This window comes from Syngnathoides biaculeatus, chromosome 11, assembly GCF_019802595.1.
Source record: "Syngnathoides biaculeatus isolate LvHL_M chromosome 11, ASM1980259v1, whole genome shotgun sequence".
NCBI classification, from domain to species: domain Eukaryota; kingdom Metazoa; phylum Chordata; class Actinopteri; order Syngnathiformes; family Syngnathidae; genus Syngnathoides; species Syngnathoides biaculeatus.
In genome coordinates, this window is record NC_084650.1 from 15,459,040 (window position 1) to 15,481,452 (window position 22,413).

The 22,413-nt window shown below is 43.8% G+C and overlaps 1 long non-coding RNA gene across 1 annotated transcript in view; it reads left to right on the plus strand.

Moving 5' to 3' along the window:
- Positions 1-7,264: 7,264 nt before the first annotated feature.
- LOC133509183 (uncharacterized) overlaps positions 7,265-22,413 on the plus strand; it is a 44,291-nt gene continuing 29,142 nt past the window's right edge. Inside the window, exons 1-2 of the long non-coding RNA XR_009797254.1 lie at positions 7,265-7,978; positions 8,063-8,552. This is a non-coding gene — a long non-coding RNA (uncharacterized LOC133509183). The remainder of the gene's footprint in view (positions 7,979-8,062; positions 8,553-22,413) is intronic.

The following is a 22,413-nucleotide window of genomic DNA, read 5'->3' on the forward strand; positions in this document are numbered from 1 at the left end:
CCATGCGAGAATCTCAACATCTTCATTCCTGCCACCTCCAGTTCTGCTTCCCGTTCTTTCTTCAGCGCCACCGTCTCTAATCCGTCCATCATGGCCGACGTCACCACTGTTTTATCACCTTTGCCCTTCATCCTAGCGGAGACTCTTTTGTCACATAATACACCAGACACCTTCCGCCAACTGTTCCACCCCCGCTTGGACCCGTTTCTTCACTTCCTTACCACACTCTCCATTGCTCTGGATTGTTGACCCCAAGTATTTGAAGTCGTCCGCCCTCGCCATCTCTTCTCCCTGGAGCTTCACTCTTCCTCCTCCACTCCTCTCCTTCACGCACATATATTCTGTTTTACTTCGGCTGATCTTCATTCCTCTCCTTTCCAGTGCGTGCCTCCATCTTTCTAATTGTTCCTCCACCCGCTCCCCTCCGAATAATACTTGTTCCAAGATAGAAAAAAATAATATCCATTCAGACAGGATGCCACGTCTGAATTGGAAAGGTCTAACCTTCACAAGCGCAACTCCACCTCCACCTCAGTGGCGGCGATGTTAGGTCCACGGACCTTTTCCAAGACCCCTCTAGTTTTTCTTTCCCCCGCCATTCTTTTGATCCATTCCGGTTTATCGTGAACACGAGTGAAACCGGCAGCTGCAGAGTGACATCATTACACTCTTGCACATGCACTGCTGCGTCCCAGTGCAGCATGGAAATAGGCCAACTCTTCAACTCCCGCTGCCTGCGCAATTACAGCAGGCGCCCTTAGGTACCAAAATATGGTACCTATTTTTATGCGAATCAGTACTCAGTAGTGTGTTACTGAAAAAAGTACAAATTTCGATCCCTATCCCTTACTTCTAGGGAATTTAAATGGTGCAAGATTTTAATGATCAGTGGAATTTTCCATTTAAATAGTTGGTGCGAGGGCCCGTTTGTCGCTCCTTGCTTTAATAATATCTATTAAAACAAAGGTGAAATGGTGGCACAGCTGTGGAGCGTTGGCCTCACAAAACCGGGGTTCAAATCCTGGCCCCGCCTGTGTGGAGTTTGCATGTTCTTCCCATACCTTCTCGGGTTTCCTCCCACATTCCAAAAACATCCATTAATTGGAGCCTCTAAATTGCCCTTTGGTGTAATTGTGAGTACGACTGTTGTCTGTCTCTATGTGCCCTGCGATTGGCTGGCGACCAGTTCAGGGTGTGCCCCGCCTCCTGCCCGACGGTAGCTGGGATCGGCGCCAGCACTCCCGCGACCCTTGTGAGGATAAGCGGTTCAGAAAATGGACGGTCGGATAAAAACACACCAAACATTAAACCGGCGCAGAGAGATAAGAACACAAACAGAATGGTGGAGAAAGGCAAAAGCAAAGCATATGATCTGTGAAATCCCAAATGTGGCCTTGTGGGATGCAGCTGGTGACTCTTTATCTGTTAACTGCCCGAGGAGTTAAATAAACTTCATTGTTTTTGTGGTTCCCCCCCCCCCCCCTTTCTTACACCGCTGATAACAGCAGAAAGGATCCCTTGCATGTTGCACTCGCATAAAATCTGCACTTTAGTTCAAATAAAACAGCCTGAAAACGTGCGATTAAAAATGTGATTGTTTTTCGCCCCTTGGCCTGCTTTCCTTGCGATTGGGTGAACTTGGGAATTATGGTTTCTGATAAGAGGACGACAAATCTGAGAATTTTCAGGCCTCTCGTTCAAATGGCTCAGATGCATTATTATCATTGGGAAGTTCAAATGATGCCATCCATCCATTTTGTTAGCCGCTTATCCACATGAGGGTCGCGGGGAGTGGTGACCTATCCCAGCTGTCAACGGGCAGGAGGCGGGGGTACACCCTGAACTGCTTGCCAGCCGATCGCAGGGCACATCGAGGAAATTTAGAGTGTCCAATTAATGTTGCATGTTTTTGGGACGTGGGAGGAAACCGGAGGGCCTGGAGAAAACCCACGCAGACACGGGTAGAACATCAAATGCCACCCACACAGGCGGGGTTGAACCCGGGGTCCTCAGAACTGTAAGCTGCTCCACCGTGCCGCCATTTAAATGATTGTACACCCATTTTTGTATTGTCAGCCTAGGAGTGAGTTTTCCGAGGTTGTTTTTAAAACGCTCTTGAAATACACTAATATTCACTAGAATACACTCATGATTTGTGAGTTTTGGGGCAGTTTGAGTCCCCCCGCCCCATATTTTATTAACTTGTGAGAAGAAGAAGAATAAATAGCAATTTTAACTGTGTGCCCCCAATACCAGTTTCACTTTTCGATTCCAAATTAAGTGGACACGTTTTTCATAACTCGAGGATTTCGCGGCCTCCAGTCCTCACTCCTAGCAGAATAGTACTCAACAACAGCAGAATCGCATCTAGACATTCAGGAGCAAAACATTTCACATCCTGCCCAAAGTTGCCCCCAACACGGGAGAAACAGCTTGGATCCATGCTATTTGCTGCTCTAATTGGATTATTTTTATTCATCGGGTCCTATGAATTTTAATTGGGTTACTCTTTTAGGTGTAAGATCATTTCTTTGGAATTTTTTTTTCCAACCTCGAACATATCGATATGAAACCAATCTACATAGGTCGTCCCTTCTCCTGCCTTTCCACCCAGTGGACAAAGTAACAATATCACACATCACAATGCAGGGAAATGACAAGAACCGTGTCAAGACTTAATTTTAGTGTACCGGCTGTCGTGAGTCGTTAAAAAACGGGCAGCGGACTGTACATTTTTTGTCATTGGTAGCTTTTTTTTTCATTGCTTGGGGGACCCGCCTTTTCATCCCTGCAACAGGAAGGAGGTGCGGCTTATTCTTCAGCGAGCGACCTGACAGCTCGCGTGCTGCTGAAGAAGCGATCACAATACACTTTAGCACTAGCAGTCGGGCCGACTTGTAGCGCACGCCGCCAGAGTTCCCACGCAATTACCGCTTTCCCCCCCGGTAGCCGAGTTAGACGAGCGTTTACGTGGAGCCAAAGCCTGCATATCCCCCTGAAGACACTCTCATTAGTGCTGACATGAAGAGGATGAACCCAGCGTGACTTATTCGATGTTGGAGCCTGAGCCGTCATCATTGAGCCGTGTGCCTTATATACAGTAGAGTGGACCGTATACTGTACCTAATGTAGAGCGTTTATTGCTGGGTGTGGCAATATATTGTAAATAAAGTATTCTGAGGGCCACCATCGGTGGTGGGGCAGCGCCCTAACGCCCTCTATTTGTTGATCGGCCACCACTGGTTAAATACATTATTTAGTTTTTAATTTTCAATAAAATTCATTTTAGTCAATGATATACACCATAGTGCTCTATATTACAATTTGCATTTAATATTTTTTTTAAAAATGTACTAATTGATCATATAGTTTTAGAGAATAACTTAATTCAATGCTACTTTTAAAAATGTTTGTGTGTGTGTGTATATATGTGTATATATATATATATTTGATAATTTGTCAATTTACTTGCTGTTTAAACTATTTGAGAAATCCTTTGTAAAATTTAATGCTTACCATGCAGTAAAATATGAATATTATCCAACTAATGTATTTTAAAGTACGATGTATTTACTCTTGCGATTCACATTGTATATTTTAAATGCAATATAATTAATTTTTAAATTGAAATGTTTGAAAATGTATTCAATAGGGTTAAACCATTTTTTGAGATTCTTTTTTAAATATTCAATGAAACAAATATCCTAATATAATTCAAAAAATATTTTTCAGTTTCATGTCAAAATAATTCATTAATTATATACTGTATTTAAATAATTCAAACCAAGTAGCATTTTTAAGAGCTTTTTATTTTTAAGAGGAATAAAACATTAATTTAGCCTAGTGGCTAGGCTAAATTTATGTGTTTTTGTGATTTTCTTTTGTAATGTGATAGTGTCTTCTTCAATCTAGGCCACCTAGCATTCACATTATGAAGAATCCTTTAATATTCGTTGCCTTTAGCATTTTTCCCCTCTTCAATTTGGGCAATTAATTTTTTCATTTATCTACATATTTTAAAATTAATTTGCCCTTCTATCCCTCCATTTTATGTGTAGTTAATCCTCTCTACGGTTGCAGGTGAGGTCATTTGTACTATTAAATAATTGAATTAATGACAGTAAAAATTGTTGGCTGTTGTTGGCTTCATCAAGCCGTGATCGCCAGCTCTCACCGGAGCGATTCGCAGCTGAGCGTGAAGCGGCTGGGATTAGAATCAGCACCTCCAAGTCCTCAGTCGGAAAAGGGTGGCGTGCCCTCTCCAGGTCGGGGATGAGATCCTTCCCCGAGTGGAGGAGTTCAAGTATCTTGGTCTTATTCACGAGTGAGGGAAGAAGACAGATGGATCGGTGCACTGTCTGCAGTGATGCGGACTTTGTATCGGTCCGTTGTGGTGAAGAGGCAGCCTCAGTTCTCAATTTACCAGTCGATCCACGTTCCTACTCTCACCTTTTGGCATGAGCTGTGGGTCGCAACCGAAAGAACAAGATCCCGGACACAAGCGGCCGAAACGAGTTTCCCACGCAGGGTGTCCGGCCGCTCCCTTAGAGAACGGGTGAGAAGCTCAGTCATCAGGGAGGGGGCCGCTGCTCCTCCACATTGAGAGGAGCCAGACGAGGTGGCTGGGGCATCTGATCCGGATGCCTCCCGGACGCCTCCCTGATGAGGTGTTCCGGGCACGCCCCACCGGAAAGAGACCCCGAGGACGACCCAGGACACGCTGGAGAGACTATATCTCTCGGCTAGCTTGGGAACGCCTCGGTATCCCTCCGGAAGAGCTGGAAGAAGTGGCTGGGGAAAGGAAAGTCTGGGTATCCCTGCTGAAGCTACTTCCCCCGCGACCAGACCCGGAAAAGCGATTAAAAAAATGGATGGATGGATAGAAATGGAAAAATAAGTTACAAATAATTTTTTTTTAACATTTTACAATCATTCACAATCAATCATTTCGACTAGCGCTAAATATTATTATTATTATTTTTGGACATTGTAACATCGTTACTATTCTTTTCGATTAAAGAACCACTCACAATGCCGTTTGAAACATGTTCAATTTGACATACCGCCAAACCCGCATCAGCTGCACTCCGTTTGTGGACGGCTGCAGACATGTGGCACTTGCGAGAGACGGTTCTATGGCCCGTCTTTTACCTGGTGAGACCTTTCGGGAGATATTTCGTTAAACAATGATTGACTTGGTCTTTATGTTTTTGCCTTTTAAAAGGCTGACCCCCTTTTCATACACACGCACTTCAATCACTTTATTTTCTCTGCGTATCGAGCCTATGCGTGAGTCAGCCAAAGGCGGCACGTTGGCAAGGTTCGGGTGGGTTGGGGGGGGGGGGGGTTCAAAACAATGTTGAAGGCTGAACAGAAATAACTTCATAAAAGCGTTTTTTCATCATTACTGTCACTTTGAAAAATATTCTCTCTCCAATTCTTTGCATTATCCTCAGCCAGCTGTATTTTTTTTATTATTACATTTTAGGACATCACCTGGCTCAGAATGTTTTTTTTTTTTTTTTTAAAAGCTCCCCAACTGACCACACCCTTGACATGGCAGGCACACATGGGGCCCCACCTGGCTCGGGTGATCGTTGCTAACCGCATTAGCCACCGATCCAAGAAGGTTACCAGCGGGATGAACACACGAATACTGATACCACTTATGTAATGAAGACGGGCCCCTTATCGATTTTGAAGGCTTTCATTGGCCCGTCGCACGTTAAAATGATGACTTTTCCATTTGGCGGTTGTTGACGTGGAACTTTCAACAGATTGCCGCAACGCTGATTCAAATCTCCTCTTGGACACGCCTCGCCGGGTCGTCAGATGAGTTGTCGTTTTCATGTTTAGCTTCGTTCTTCTTACTCTTTTCGATGCGTTTACTCATTTTACTTTTTCAATTCTACGACGGCAAACAAGTCCGGCCTACACGAGCGCAGCAAAACACGTAGACAGCCAATATAAGAATACACACAGTGTATTTACACTATATTCTGCCGTTCTGGTGCCGTTTACTGAGTCAGTGTTTGCGAAACTTGTTTGTGTCCCCGGTGGCCTAGTCAGGCACACCAGAAGGAGCCACATTCATCCATCTAGTTCTTTGCTGCTTATCCTCACAAGGGTTGTGAGTGAGCTGGAGCCTATCCCAACTGTCAATGGGCAGGAGGCGAGGTACACCCTGAGCTGGTTGTCAGCCAATCACAGGGCACATAGAGACAAACAGCCGCACTCACAATCACACCTAAGGGCAATTTAGAGTGTCCAATTAATGTTGCATGTTTTTGGGATGTGCGAGGAAACCCACGCAGGCACGGGGCGAACATGCAAACTCCACACATAGAGGGCCGTGATTGAACCCGGGTCCTCTGAACTGTGAGGCCAACGCTTTCCAGCTGCACGACCGTGCCGCCCTACATCGTATTTAACTTTGATATTAGTATACAGTATGTTTTTACATAGTAAAATATTCTGGATTGCCAATTTCCCTTTGTAACAGAACAGATTAATGGGATTTCCATCCATTTCAATGAGAAAAGACAATTTCAATGTTTTAAATTATGAATGGCGTGACGGTAAAAATTAAATTTATACAAATGTAAACTGAACAACATGCAATAACCCATAGAATCTTTTTTTTCTTTTCTTTTGGAAGTCCATAACGTGCTCTCTTTTGTTCCAGGACCATTCATCCCGTCAGTGATTCATGCTGACCGCCACCTTACATAATCGAAATAAAACCACACTACTAATAATCCTCAGACAGGCCTGATGATTTTGCACAGTTTCGCCAACGACAAACAACATATGGTTGTGTATTTTTTTCATTTTATTTTATTTTCGCACGATGACACACCATCGCAGCGTGCACCGTCATCACCGCGGCCGCTGCGCTCCGCCGCCGCATCGTTGCCGCATCCCAATCATCATTACAATCAAAATTGAGGTAATTATTACCTGTGCGACTCGGCGCGCCGTGCAATCATCGCCATTGTTGTGTGCTATTAAGTGGCGCTGATTCATTTTCCTCCGACTGCCTTCATTAATGCCTCAATAACAGAAGGACGCCGTCAACCCGACCCGTCCGATGGCGGTGAGGACGACGGACCCTGTTCAGACCCCCCCCCCTCCCCCCTACCCCCGCGTCGTCGGTTCGCAATAATTCAACCCAGCAGCTGTCTGGAATCAGACATGTTGTTTGGTAATAGCCGTTTGGTTTTTTTTTTTTTTCACTATGGAACATTTATTATGATTGGCCGCTATGACTTCTGATTACGACTTGTTGCGTGACTGGGAAAAGTTTTTTTTTAGTTGTTTAATATAGAAATATGCTGCACAATTTATGCCATTTACTCCGCTAGCTAAGTTATTTATGCTAGCCCCCACTTTCCACAATATAAATGTAATGAACAAGTGGAAAATACATCATAAAATTAAAACTATATGGATTTACAGATTAGGGATTTAATTGTGATATTAATTGAATCCGACTAATATTTGATTTAAACTTAATTCATGGTCCCTGTTGAGCTGCCTTTAATATATGGACCATTTGAATCCTACACATTTTGCCTAGCAACAAATGGTAAAAATCACATGACTGAGAAGTATAACGCACAACCCTCCGTATTTTATACTTAATACAGAGCAGGGATTTGATGTGTCTAGATAAGCCTGACTCATGGTACTTGTCTAGTGGGCCTCTTTGACCTATGGGCCATTTATGAGTGAATCGGAGCCCGAAGAATTCTGCCCATCAACAACGGATGACCTCAATTACCTTTTTATACGTAGAGTCATACAGAGCTTGAATTGAATTGTGTTATTAGTATGTCTTAATAAACTTGACTCTTGGGCCTTGTCTAGCATGCTTTTTCATTGACCAACGGGCCATTTATGACTGAACTTTGTGAATTCTGCCTCGCTACACGTAACGATGAGTGACATGATGACGAAAGAAAGACCAAGCCGCATTGTGAGATTAATGTTTTGAAATCTTGACTCATGAAACTTGTTTAGTTGTCTTTTTAATTGACTAATGGGCCTTTATTATGAACAGGTCTTGTGAATTCTGCCGAGCGACAAGTGACGGAAACCACCTTACGGTGCGGCCAAAACAATCTGTAGCCGAATAGCTCAAGACCATAGATATGATCGTGGACTACAGCTGCCCCTCGCACTGTCCAACTGCCCTGTGTCAACCATCGAGACTTTCAAGTTCCTGGAAATTACAGTCTCTCAGGACCTGAAGTGGTAGACCAACGTCAACTCCGCTCTCCAAAAAAGCCCAGCAGAGGAAGTACTTCCAGTCTCTGCTGAGGAATCACGGCCTGTCTCTTGAGAACTCTTGAGGCAATTCTGCACTGCAGTCATTGAATACAGTTCTGGGCTCATCAATCACAGTGTGGTTTGGTGCTGCTGCAAGGTCTTTGGTTCCCAACTCCCCACTCTTGAGGACCTGCACGCTGCAAGAACTAAGACAATGGAAGGCATAATTCTCCTGGACCCTCCACATCCTGGTCACCACCGTTTCCAGTTCCTTCCCTCAGGTAGGCGCTATCGAACAACGCACACGAAAACAGCAGCCATTCCAACAGCTTCCCGTTAACTTCTTAAACAGTTAACTTAAAATACCCTCGTGACATGCTGCCAATTATTCACATCCCTGTTTGCACTCGTAGCTTCTTCAGTATTTGCATAATTGTTATTGATCAATACCCGACCACCTACGCGCTGTTGACTCTGGAACATTGTGTAAACGTTACCACAATACCAGTACGCTTACATCGCTCATTGATTACTCCCTACTTGTTTTTTTTTTTTTTTTTTTAAGTCCTAAATGTATATTTTGTCGTAGTGGCTTGTTTGCTCGAGCGACTCCAATGACCGTGGACAAATTCCTTGTGTGTTTTCAAACTCGCGGGCTAATAAAGAGGATTCTTAACATATAGTGATAAATGGCAAAAAAGCAGTTCTCCCACAGCCCCCTGATCGGTTTCTCCTCCAAGAATTGACTATATTAGCCTTTTCCGTCCATTCACTCAGGACTTTTTTTTTCTTCATGTTGGGTATTGAACGATTGCTTTAATTATTGACTGCTACCCCAAAGGAGAATGGTTAAAGACCTCTTGAATTTCTTTATTTATCTCTGCCTAAAGCCGCCCCCCCCACCCCGACCCCCTCACATCCACCACCCTCTGCGAGCAGAATGGATCTATGGGCTGCGGCATCCTGGTGAGATGAAAGTCTAATTATCTCTCAAGAAAACAAGTAGAAAGGCTTTTTAATTAGGAGGAGGCGTGCACAGAGAATTTGTACATTGTGATGGATGACGCGCGCCTCTCCTTAGCGACTGCCGGAGGAATAATAATCCGGCGGCGCTCGGGGGCAGCAGGGTGGCCGCCGGGTCGGAACAGAGCGAAAGGCCGACTAGAGCAGTGATTCTCAAGTGAAGCTTGGTGAGCTGTAGCCTGGTGTCCGTAAAATAATTACCAGTAAATTATCAGGTTAAGTCCTATGTGCTGTTCGGGTCAAATTTGATCCATTTTTTCCCCATTTTGCAATAAAAATACGCTAAATGTCATCCTTTTCTTTTACGTAGCATTCGGACGGCCGGAACGGTGGATCAGCTGTAGAGTGTTGGCTTCGCATTTCTGATGATCGGGGTTCAAATTCATGTGTCTGAATCGGTTTTCTCCAGGCACTCCGGTTTCCTCCCACATTCCAAAAACATGCATTTTTTTTTTTTTTTTGGGAGACTCTAAATTGCCCCTAGGTGTGATCGTGAGTGCGACTGCTGTCTGTCTCCATGTGCCCTGCGATTGGGTGGCAACCAGTTCAGGGCGTACCCCCGCCTCCTGCCCGATGACAGCTAGGATTGGCTCTAGCAATCACCGCGTCACTTGTGAGGATAAACGGCAAAAGAAAATGGATGGGTGGATGGATATTTCAGTAAATGCTACATGCACCCACCCATTTTCTTTAGGCGCATGTGCTCAAGAGTCACGGGTGAGCTCCAGTCTTTAGACCACAGGTGTCAAACTCAAGGCCCGGGGGCCATATCCGGCCTGCCACATGATTTTTTGTGGCCCGCAAAGGCAAATCTAGTTTATCAACTTCCATAGTGAAAATCTGTACCATAATTTCAAATCGACATATTCCGTAAATGATAACATTGTGATATTACAAGAGCTTTTGAATTACCGAACATGAAAAATAGTTGGAAAAACTCCTTCCCCTTGTTTTCTGATTCCAAAAATAGTTCATAAATTGATGTAAACATGATGAGGTGATTTAAATATGATCAAAATCATGTGTCAACTTCCGTGATTCTTGTTCAAATCTGTACCAAAATTTCAAATTGTCATGTCATAAATCATATCGCTGAGGTACTGCAAGCGTTTTTAGCGTTACCAAACATCAATGATAGTTTAAGAACTCATTACCCGTGTTTTCTGCTTCCAAAAATAGTTCATAAATTGCAGCTCAGAAAATGGATGGATCCTTGTGACAGATGTATGGCCATCATCTAATTATTTGCAGTTTTTCTTAGCGTACAGCATCACCCTGTCCAAGGTTCTTCAATCGACACTGAAGCAGCTTTGCGAAATGGCTGCCCAGTTTTAGTGTCCCGGAGTGCATTTTTCAGTGCCAGTTTGAAAAGCTTCAGGTTGTTGAGAATCATAATTTTGTTGTTTAAGCTTTTGAATAAACTAAGGCTGTACGGGTAAAGCTTTATGACTCTCTGAAGACTCCACAGAATCAAACTTTTGTTGGCGAGTTCTCGTGGAGCCTTACGAATAGACTATCCCTGGCTTTGTACTTTTGCCTGGTCCTCGAGGTTTTTCATCATTGGTCGTAGTAGCAGGCCTTTTGCTCTGTAGTTCAAGAACAGATCCTGTATCCGTAAATTTCCCACGGGCATTGGAGCAATGTGACGGGTGTATAGCTTCTCGAACTGGTGCTGAACTGCAGTCGGGGACAGAAAACCTTTTTGTCAGGCAGCGGTTTTTCAATGCTGCTTCATGTCCACTTGTGAGACACTGGCGAGGGAATGATGGGTTTGGAAAATCCCGCAAAGCCTAAGCCCTCAAATGCTAACGGACTTGCGTATGTCTGAATGATACCTGATTAAAAAAAAATGGAAAAAAGTCGTGACTTTGAAGACATCCTGTACGGCATAAAAGACCAAATTGCTAAATTGGCAACACCGACTGCTTTTGTGAACCGGCTCCTCTCTGTTAGCCGTTTGTTGTTAGTGTCAGCCGTGCATGTTAGCTGGCGACGGGTCACAAATCTGTAATTTCACTTATTTGAACTGAAAGTTCTTTTCTTAATCGGGAATATAATATTCAAGTTTAACAAATACAGGCATCAGGATTACAAGGGGATCCTTTGCAAAGTGTCCTTGCTCCCAGATTTGGACAACTCCAGGACAAGAGGCCTTTAAATTAAAAAAAAAAAAAAAAAAAAAAAACTGAATTTAGAGAAGGAAACATGATGAGGAATGCGTGAAAAAAAAAAAAAAAAAAAAAGGAATTACAGAGCTAGAATAAAACGGGAGCAACACAGCCCCCGAGCTCCGGGTCCTGATTGGTGGGCCTCCCCCTCTCCTTGGCTCTTGCTTCCCCTCTCATCTCAGCAGGGGGGAATCCCAGTCGCCAAGGCCCCCTTAATGCTACTCCCCGCCGCTGCCTGGCTCACATGCAGCATGCGTAATGGCATCCTCGGCAGAACGGATGTGAGGAGTGTAAGTGTCAGGATTGCCTTTTATGTACTTCGAGTTCTTCTTCTTTTTTTTTTTTTTTTTTTAAACCGGTTCCATAAAAAGATGCGTCTTTGCGGTTGTTTTCTCGAACGGTGTTAAAGCCTCGTCAGTGAATTCTACGGCTTCAGAATCCAAGTGGAACCATGTAGCGTCGGGTTGGAATTGGAGTGATTCCAAATTGAATGCATCATATTTAGAGCACGTCACTTCCTGATTGAAGGTCAAAGTCCCTCCAGCGTGTCATGTAATGGGAGTAAAACAGAATAATTGAATTGAATCTTATCGCCGTTGGATTGACTCGAATCATAACTGGAGTGAATGATATTGCAAGTGGAATGAATCGTATCGAAATTGGAGTGTATCAAATTGTGCCATCGTTTCAGTGAATAGCATTATCATCAGAGTAAATTGTGTCATAATTTCATCAGAATCTGCTTTAATGGCCAAGTACATAACAACACACAAGGAATTTGACACCGGTAATCGGTAAATTCTCTCATATTTGGAGTTAATCCTGTCGTTATTAGATATAACCAAATTATTTGTGTGACCTGTGTTGTAAATGGGATAAATCCCATTCTACTTTATTGTCAAGTACCCCTGGTACCGGGACGGACCCAAATGCAGGACTTCGAGGTGGAGGCATAATGTTCAATGTGGTATTATTCCGGAAACTGGATCATCAGCAGTCCGACCAGGCAGAGGCTCAGAAACGCGAGGCGAGGCGGGATACAAAAGACATACAGCAAGGTCCGATGACTATGGGGAAAACTATCAAACTCAACAGTCAAAAGGGCAGGGAATCGCTGTGACTAGGGTTACTCTAACCTACGCGTAGAAGCAAAGAGTCCCACAGGCAGTGAATGCAACTCACTAACGCGAGGCAACGAACTGGCAAATGGCAGTGACCAAAACTCCAACTTAAATGCCTGTCTTATTACAGTCCGAATGTGAAACCGCTGTGACCGGTGACAGGTGTCACCGCCCACCGCAGTGGCCTGGCCACGCCCCATCTTGGCAGTGCCCAAGCCTTGCTCATGACGTTTATTTATTTCATTTCGAACATCCCAAAGCAACCACTTCCAAATATGGATGAGATTGCAACGGATGTACCTTAGCATTTGTGTGAAATTCACGTTTTCTTAGTTTTGTTCTTTAAGTTGTGATTTTGTGTGGAATTGACGGGGTGGTTCATTTTGTGCGCAAATAAAAACATACCTGTTTTGGAGTAGAAACAAGGGAAATTTTCTAGTTTTCCCACTTTCAAGGGCCGCCATGAACGGACGTACGAAAGTCGAAGGTTTCGGTACCTTCAACAACGTTAGGAATCCCTGATCAAGATCTTAATTTTGATTTTATGAGGGATTCAAATGCCCGTGCAGACAACACCACCACTTCCCTATACCTTTATCCAGAGCCTGAATTCATCTGGCTTTGTGAAGGCTTATCCAAGGCCACACATCACTTTATTTTTTTAGCCCTCACTCGTAACTTTACCGTTATTTTATTTTGCCATTTTTAATGGCGGCGTGCACGCATTGCGCACCGCGAGAAAACCAGAGGAGTAGACATGAAAGGCTGAAAAGTTTCCTAAAGAAACGTTCAAAGTCATAAAAAGGGCCGCTTGTGGCATGTTGTACAGGTTGCATCATCCGTTAGGAGAGAAGACGCAAGGCGGTGAGCCCGAGTTCGGGGGTCGGGACCCCTCGGGAGAGGGGTGGGGGGGGGTACTTGGGGCTCTGAGCATGAGTAATGGAAGGTGACAGTTTATGTAATCTAATCTCCTGATATTTGATTACGTCCATTTCTTTTTATTGCGGACTAATGGACTGTGTGCGGCAAGGCGAGACTTCCGGCGATTTTGCCATTTAAAGGAAGAAATTGAAGCGAAGCAGCATGACCGGACCACGTTGTTAGGTACACCTGAACAACAGAATTAGATCCGACGCAAGAACTCGTGAAGGGAAGACCGCTGGGTTCTCGAATGAGTGACTACTACGCTACGACGTCACGAGTGGGAAGAGCCAATCGACTGCCGAGCGAAGTCTCTGCCGCGTCGCTTTGCGTGTGATCAAATCTGACTGGTCGCCGTCTCCCGGCTTGTCGCACTTTCATTAGCCAAGCGAGGTGTTCCAGGGGAAGCGAGGATTGATTACCGCTACAAGCGTACGCTAACACCGCTACATGCGGTGCAACGTTAGGTAAATGTCATGCCGCGTTCGACAGTGAATGGGAATCAGACGGCTTTTTCGACTTATTTTGATGTTAATTGCCGCGTGAGCACGAAAACTCAGTCATGCGATCGACTGAGTTACTGACAGTAACGTGAAAATTGTGTGATTCAGTAATTGGAGCGAATCATATTTGGACTCAAAGGTACATTTAGGGTGGCACGGTGGAGCAGCTGTAGAACGTTAACCTCACAGTTCTGAGGACCGGGGTTCAAATCCTGGCCCCACCTGTGTGGAATTTGCGTGTTCTCCTCGTGCTTGCGTGGGTTTTCTCCCACATCCCAAAAACCTTCATTCATCGGAGACTCTAAATTGCCCCTAGGTGTAATTGTGAATGCGACCGTTCTGTCTTCATGTCCCCTGCAATTGGCGTACAAGCAGTTCAGGGTGTTCCACGCGTCCCGCCCGAGGACTGCTCGGATAGGCTCTAGCACGCCCGTGACACTCGTGAGGATAAGCGGCTCGGAAAATGAATAGATAGATGAAAATCATTTAGTGCACGCATGTGTGCCTGTCGCAAAAAGCCTTGACCCAGCGCGGCTAAATTAGTCTAGAACCGCCGCTGATCTTAAAGCATCCTCGTGAAAAGTATCGCATCGTGATCACATTGAATCATACCATAATTGGAGTAAATTGTATCATAATTAAAGTCAACTGTGTCATAATCTGAGCGTCAAACTACATCTTAATCAGAGAAAATCGCATTCTTCGGTAATCAGAGTGAATTGCACTGAATCGGAATTGTACCGCAGTGTTTGAATTGGATTCAAAGGAATCTCACCACATCATAACAAGTGTTGCGTATTACAACCTAATTGTGGCGGGATCAGAGCGATCGGTATCGCGAGCTTATCAGAGTAAATTGTAATTGGAGTGCCGCACGTTGCATGGTAATTGGGCAAAATCGGCCAAAGAAATGCGAGCTCTGGTTCATCTCCTGCTTTCATTTCACTCTCAAACGTCGGTCTCGCTTTTGAACCTTTTCCTGCCCTTGAAATCTTAAGCTGAAGTTGTTTGACCCTGAAACTATTCAAGTTTGAAGCATGGAAAGTACACGAGTGTATACTTACGGGGGCAACGATTTGTCACTGGGGTGGTTGGCCTCAAAGCGCTCGTAGCCTTTACAATTTGACAAAATCACTGAACCTTTTTCTTTTTGTCCCTTGAAAAACACGCAAAGCAGTTACCTTGGAGACCAATAATTAGCCCAGTGGGGCACATTAGTCTCGATTGTGGCTTCAGGAACAGGAATGGCCTCCCACTGTACCCCTATTTCTGACAGCGAGCTGAGTGGCCTTGATAGTTCTCGTTAGTTGGCCTCACGCGGGTCCAAAGCAGCCCCTGCCAACAGTGACTTGGCGACGCGGCTAATGAGGCCCGAAGCTGGTCGCAAAATGTCCATTTTTAGGATTAAGAGGCATTACTCGGTGTTATCGCCACCTTTTTTTGGGGTCCTGGAGGAGTTCAAACACTTCCGTTGGAGACCGCTAATTAGCACCGTGGGCTACGTTGGTGCAGATTTTACCTTGAGGGTTGTAAATAGAGACAGATTGTTCCTCTATTTCTACATTTGGGGTCTAAACAAGAGGGAAAATGAACGCATTTACATCGATGGGGGCTTATTTGTCAGATGGCGGTGTAATCGGTCCTGAACTATAGTATTTGCTGATAAACTAGTGTATTCAAGTGTTATTGTCCTATTTTTGCCGGGAAAGTCATAAGTAGTGTCAAAAAATATTGTTGAAGTGATGCATCTGGACTGAGAGGCGAAGATCTTTGTTGTGGAGAAGCTAAGTGTAGCCTGGGTTATTAGTGGAAGTGACGGCGAGTTTCCAGTACACGTACGCGAGCACTTCCTGTGAATTATTATTATTTTTTTCAAAAACAACATTTCTTTTGGAGAAACTTTGTGGAATACATTTTAGATAGATATTAAACTGTTTAGGGATCGTTCTTTGTGGTGGTCCAGTTTATTTACGGTTTTAACTATGAATGTAGGTAATTATAGAACAAAGATTACGGGGCAAATATTAATTGTCAATGATATAGAACTAGGCGGCATGGTGGCTTCCCTGGAACGCGTTGGCCTCACAGTTCTGAGGTCCCGGGTTCAATGCCGCCCTCGCCTGTTGTGGAGTTTGCACGTTCTCCCGTGCTTGCGTGGGTTTTCTCCCGGCACTCCGGTTTCCTCCCACATCCCAAAAACATGCAACATTATTTGGACGCTCTAAATTGCCCCAAGGTGTGATTGTGAGTGCGGCTGTTTTGTCTGGATGTGCCCTGCGATTGGCCAGCGACCGGTTCAGGGTGTACCCCACCTCCTCCCCGTCGACGGCTGGGATACGCTTCAGCACTCACCGTGACCGTTGTGAGGATAAGCGGTGGAGAAAATGGATGGATGGATATTTCAGTAAATGGGACATGCACCCACCCATTTTCTTTATGCGCATGTCCTCAGAAATACGGGTGAGGTCGAGTCTTTAGACCACAGGTGTCAAACTCAAGGCCCGGGTGCCATATCCAGCCTGCCACATGATTTTACATGGCCCACAAAGACAAATCTAGTTTATCAACTTCCATAGTGAAAATCTGTACCATAATTTCAAATTGTCATATTCCATAAATGATAACGTTGTGATGTTCCAAGCATTTTTGAATTACCGAACGTGGAAAAATAGTTGAAAAACCCATTACCCTTGTTTTCTGATTGTAAAAATAGTTCATAATTTGATGTAAATATGATGAGGTGATTGAAATATTTTTATTGTTTCAGTCATAATGGCCCTCTGAGGGAAACCATAACTACAATGTGGCCCCCGACAAAAATTAGTTTGACACCCCTGCCTTACAGTTTCATTCGCAACATTAATTGGACACCCTAAATTGCCCCAGGCGGCACGGTGTATCAGCTGCTAAAGCGTTGGCCTTACAGTTCTGAGGACCCAGGTTCGATCCCGGCCCCCTCTGTATGGCGTTTGCACGTTCTCCCCATGCCTGCGTGGGTTTTCTCCGCGGACTCCAGTTTCCTCCCACATCCCAAAAACATGCAACATTGATTGGACACTCTAAATTGCCTCTATGTGCCCTGCGATTGGCTGGCAACCAGTTCAGGGTGTACCCCCACTCCTGCCCGTTGACAGCCGGGACAGACTCTAGCACTCCCCGCGACCCTTGTGAGGACAAGCGGCTAAGAAAATGGATGGATGGATACAGAACTGTAATTGGAGTGAATTGTATTATCACTGGAATGAATCCTTTTATATTTTGAGTGTATCATATTTGAGGCTGTTTTGAGTGACTTGCGTCGTCATAATTTGAGTGGCTTCTGAATCCAATAGCGAGGAGCGACTGTATGAATGGCATAAACACGGTCAATCAAACGGGAAACGCAACTGAAGTTCCTCTCGAATCGAATGACGCGTGTATCATCTTGTCTGAATGCTCGAAAAGGAGGCTTCACTCTTTGACTAGTTCTGCGGATAAATTGCTCCAGCTCACGGCTTCATGCTCCCTCCCAAGTCCCTTTGAGGAGAAACACCGTTTTTCTTCTTCCTTATTTGTTTGCGCTCTTGTGACGTTGACGTTTCCCAGCGTCTTTCTCATTAATTTGGGTTTGAAATGTTCTGAACGGGAGTGTGTCTCTGGAGGAGGTCAGATGAATGATGTGGACATGCGCTAGTGAAGTTCAAATGGACTTTGCCAGAATCTTACGGGTTTCAGGCTTCTGCCACAAATGAGTTTGTTTGTTTTGAAACTACATAGCAAAGATATGATAGAAGTTTTTCCAAAAACTGTGTCCTATGACCAGTAAAAATGTCTTTTTACCTGCCACCTCACAGGCTATGGGCTCTATTTCCTTGGACTGCCCAATGTGTAAATGGTGGAAGAACGAGGATTGCTGGCATTTTTGCCAGTTTGGCAGACCGATATGCGCGACGAGGGTGTTTCCTTCGATATCCGCCCGACACGTGACAATTTGGTGACTGAAAGTCAGTCGAAACTCTCCCCCGCTCAGAACTTGTCTCACTTCAGGTGCAAGGTAGACCCCCTGGTCTAACGCAATCTGAATTTGATCGAGGTGCAAGTAGCGTAATTTCCGGCCTACAGAGCGCACCTGGTTATAAGCCTCACCCAGTACATTTGTAAAGGAAATACCATTTGGTACATGCATAAGCCCCACCTGTGGAAAAGCCGCAAGTGCCCACATTGAAACACGGGATGTTTACAAAGAAGGACGGTACAGACTTTTCAAATTTTTAATACATTAGCTTAACATAGCAACAACACGGTAACACGAACAGGGATGGTAATAAAAAAAAAAAAAAAGCCACGGCAGCTACACAGTAGTAACATGGTAGCACATCACTAACGGGGCCGGTTTAAAAAAAATACTTAAATCACTGAGACGCGGCAGTAACACAGCAGCAAGCGTGATGAAAACGTGGTGCTAACGCTAGCCCTGCGGTAACAGGGCCGGTTAAAAAAACATACCGGTAAAAATCACAGAGACACGGCAGCAATACGCTAGCACAGCGCTAACAGGGCCGGTCCCCCCCCCCCCCCAAAAAAAAAAAAACATACCGGTAAAAACCACTTCCTCGGCACATATATTCCACCAGTCTCACTCTTACCTTTTCCGCTCGAGTACGCCCTTGTGGCCGCTGGAAAAAATGCACAAATTAACCGCATCATCGCATAAGCAGCAGGGTTGAAAGCGTGTGTAAAAAAATGTGCGGCTTATAGGCCGGAAATTACAGTAGTCTAATACGGTTATGTCAGACGCGTTTGATTCATAATATGCGAGCATGCGTGATTCAAACAAAGTAATTGAACCCATCATTGCTGTCGTCATTATTGCATTTTTGAAATCAGCCCACATATCGGCCCACACGAACGATCATCGGAGGGTATATAAATCATTGAGGTCCGCTGACACGTTTAGCCGCCAGTAGATTTTCACCGGCTCGTTCTACATTTCATAAGGGTCCGCTTCCGCACCTGGAGATGTCTTGAAACTAATTGCTAAAGGAAATAAAAGAAGGCTCTATGATTGGACTTCGTTGAAGTCTTGCGTAGTGACTCACACACTAGTGCGTCATCATCATCATCATCGTTCCATTTTAAATGCGCTGAGGGTTTACCGTTCCGAGAAAAACGAACAAAACCTCCTCCTTGAGTTACGTCGTCGTGAAAACATTCACAGATATTAAATATTTCACTTTTCTGTATTATTTCTGAACTCCTAATTGGGAAACAAACCGTGATTCAAATTTAAATCATATCACATCCCATATGGCGTGAATTGTATCGGGGGCAGATTGTGTCCCCGTGATCATATGGCGTCGTCATCAAACGTCCATTTTCTTCCCCGCTTATCCTCACAAGGGTCACAAGAGCCTATCCCAGCTGTCAACGGGCAGGAGGCGCTGGGTACACCCTGAACTGGTCGCCAGCCAATCGCAGGGCACATGGAGACAAACAGCCGCACTCACAATCACACCTAGGGGCAATTTAGAGTGTCCGATTAATATTGCATCTTTTTGGAATGTGGGAGGAAACCGGAGTGCGTGGGAACTCAGAACTGTGAGCCCACCGCTTTACCAGCTGGACCGGCGTGCCGCCCGCTTCGTAATCATTTGGAAGGAATTACACCATAATTGCGTGATTCACTCGATACAATACGATTCACCGCAATTATGATGTCATATGAGTCACTCCAATTACAATGCGATATGATTGACTGAGATGAAAATGCAATATGACTCACTCCAAATGCAATTCAAAATGGTTCCCTCTTATTATGGTGATTCACCCCAATTACAGCGCAATATGATCATATTCATTTTGTGCGTGATGCAATACGATTCAGTCCCATTACAGTGGTTAGAGCACTGGTTTGATAAACCAGGGGTTGTGGGTTCGTATCCCACTGGGGCCTCCACTCCCTGAGAAGGGTTGCGTCAGGAAGGGCATCCGGCGTAAAAATTGTGCCAAACATATGTGCGTTCATCTGAGATTTGACACGCTGTGGCGACCCCGAAAGGGACAAGCCGAAAGAAACTTACTTTTTACAATGTAAAATGATTCAATCAGATTACAATCCGATTACGATACAAATCACTCCAATTATGACACGGGACACTTCACGCCCGTAATAATGCAATATTTTTCACAATGGTTATCATTGTATACTGATAGTCACGAGCTAAATATGGCAATACCGTGAATGACTTTTTGCGACGTTTTCAGTGCGCGTAGCTTTTTAACGGGAAGAATCATAACAGTGTCAGGCGGGCAGTTCTGACCAGATGGCAGCAGATGTTCAATTTCCTCCCCTTTCCCTGTGAAAACACTCCACCCCCCCCTCTCAAAGAATACAAGGCCATGTTTTTTTTTTTTAATACATATATATACATTTTTTTTTTTTTTTTGCAGGTTCAATGTAACACTGCTGGTCATGGAAATGCTTCACAAGGTGGTGTGCACTTTTGCTCTTCTGGTTGCCAGGCAACAAAAATGATTAAAAATAGGCAGGTCGCGCCAGTGTATCCTCATGAAAAAAAAAAAAAAAAAATGCAGCCACGTTTTCAATCGGCAACGATGTCGGGTACGTTGAATTGATGAAATTAAAGCGAGGTTAAAGTGGCGGTGCGGCGACGGCGCCGTCAACCTTCGACGCGGGTGCTCATCGGGGTAAGAGAAAGGTGAGGAGTCGCACTCGAGGTACCGTTACCGACCTGACAAAAAAAGTTTTTGTAAAAGTCAAACTTGCTAGATGATATGAAGATATTTCAAAAATATGGACTGTACATAGAAAGTTATTTGCAATCAAATCACTATTATTTTGTCAATATTTTTTTACTTGCGTCATTTTTGTGGCTTTCAATTAGTGAATCCTTTTATTCAGATGTATTTAATTATGAGCCTTTGAAAATAATAAATTAATTTAAATTGTATTATTTTAATCTTTTAAATACTATAACTCCACACAATTTCCCGTTATTTATCTTTAAATTTATCTGTGTTTAGCCAGTGACCAGTCATTTCCAAACTTTTGCCCAAATTCCGTTGCGACGGGCTCCAGCACCCAGAAAAAGGATGGATGGACACATGAAATCACATTATTCACATTCATTAAAAATTTAATAATTACTCTGTATTTACAATACATTCATGCTTTATATTAGCGTAATTATTTCAAACTCTCATTCTCATTTTTTTTCTTTTTAAATACACGACCCGAACTATTGTGGATAAACATCCTGTGGGTAATTTTGTTTCTCCAATATTAAGTCAATACTTATTTAATTTATTTTATTTTATGTAACATAAATCCGCAGAGAAGAATTGGCCAATTTTTCTCCACCATAATTTTATTGAATTACATCTTAAATTAAATGAATACTAAAAATGTACCCTTGACACAATGGCATGTTAATAAAAATTAATTACATTTATTTTTTATCAATCTACTTTTGTGGGGTAATTCTTTCAAATAATTGTCCGTCCTTTTGATTTGTTTTTTAATTAATTTTAATTGAATTACTATTTAAGTTTATACTGAAAAATATTAATGATCACGTCTGCTGTGAAAATATACATGAATTTAATTTACAGTAAATTTCTTCACCCTCTGTTAGGAATGTTCTCAAATATTTATTCATCTTTTTATAATTTAAAGATTTCTAAGTTAAATTTGTCTGCCTATAAATTAGAACTATATTGGAAATATAGAACTGTAAGGTTACATTATAAAAATCCCAACATCCTCTCGTTTATTTAAAAAAAAAAAGTGCGCTTTTGAATAGATTGCACAACATCCTTCTGCATGGTTAACCATAATGAATTCATTGGGGGGGGCGCTTATCCATCCAACATAAAAATATAAAAATTCCAAAATTCCACGGCCTACTTGCACTTCTCCCCTGAAGACGTGTTGACATTGTGCGCTGTCATTGTGCCACCAGTGTTGGCCGGGGAGGAAGGGGGTAAGGTGGGGGGGGGGGGTCCTCTGACGAATTAACCCGCGACTCTCTCAGCCGTGTCCGCCCGCCATGAATTTATCATGAGAAAAGTGTCAGCTGAGTGACAGTAACAGCGGCAACCGCCGTTGCGGCGGCTTCTCTGTTTTCAGTGTACTTTCGTCCTTATCGGGGGCCGTGAAGTTTGAAAAATAAATGTACTGTTGTAAATGTGAAGCTCTTTTTTTTTTTTTTTTAAATTCTCAATAAGACAAATTCCGATACGAGAGCTGTTTTTAAGGGTTAGCCATTACTAACGCAACAAAGCCAGAGGAGTATAATTGTCCAAAATATTATTCCTTTCACCCTCTGCTCTGGTTTTTTAGCCGTGCACAAGTCCGCCGCGGTCACCACACCGAGCCGCCGTTCCCGTTCAAAATTTAACAAGGAC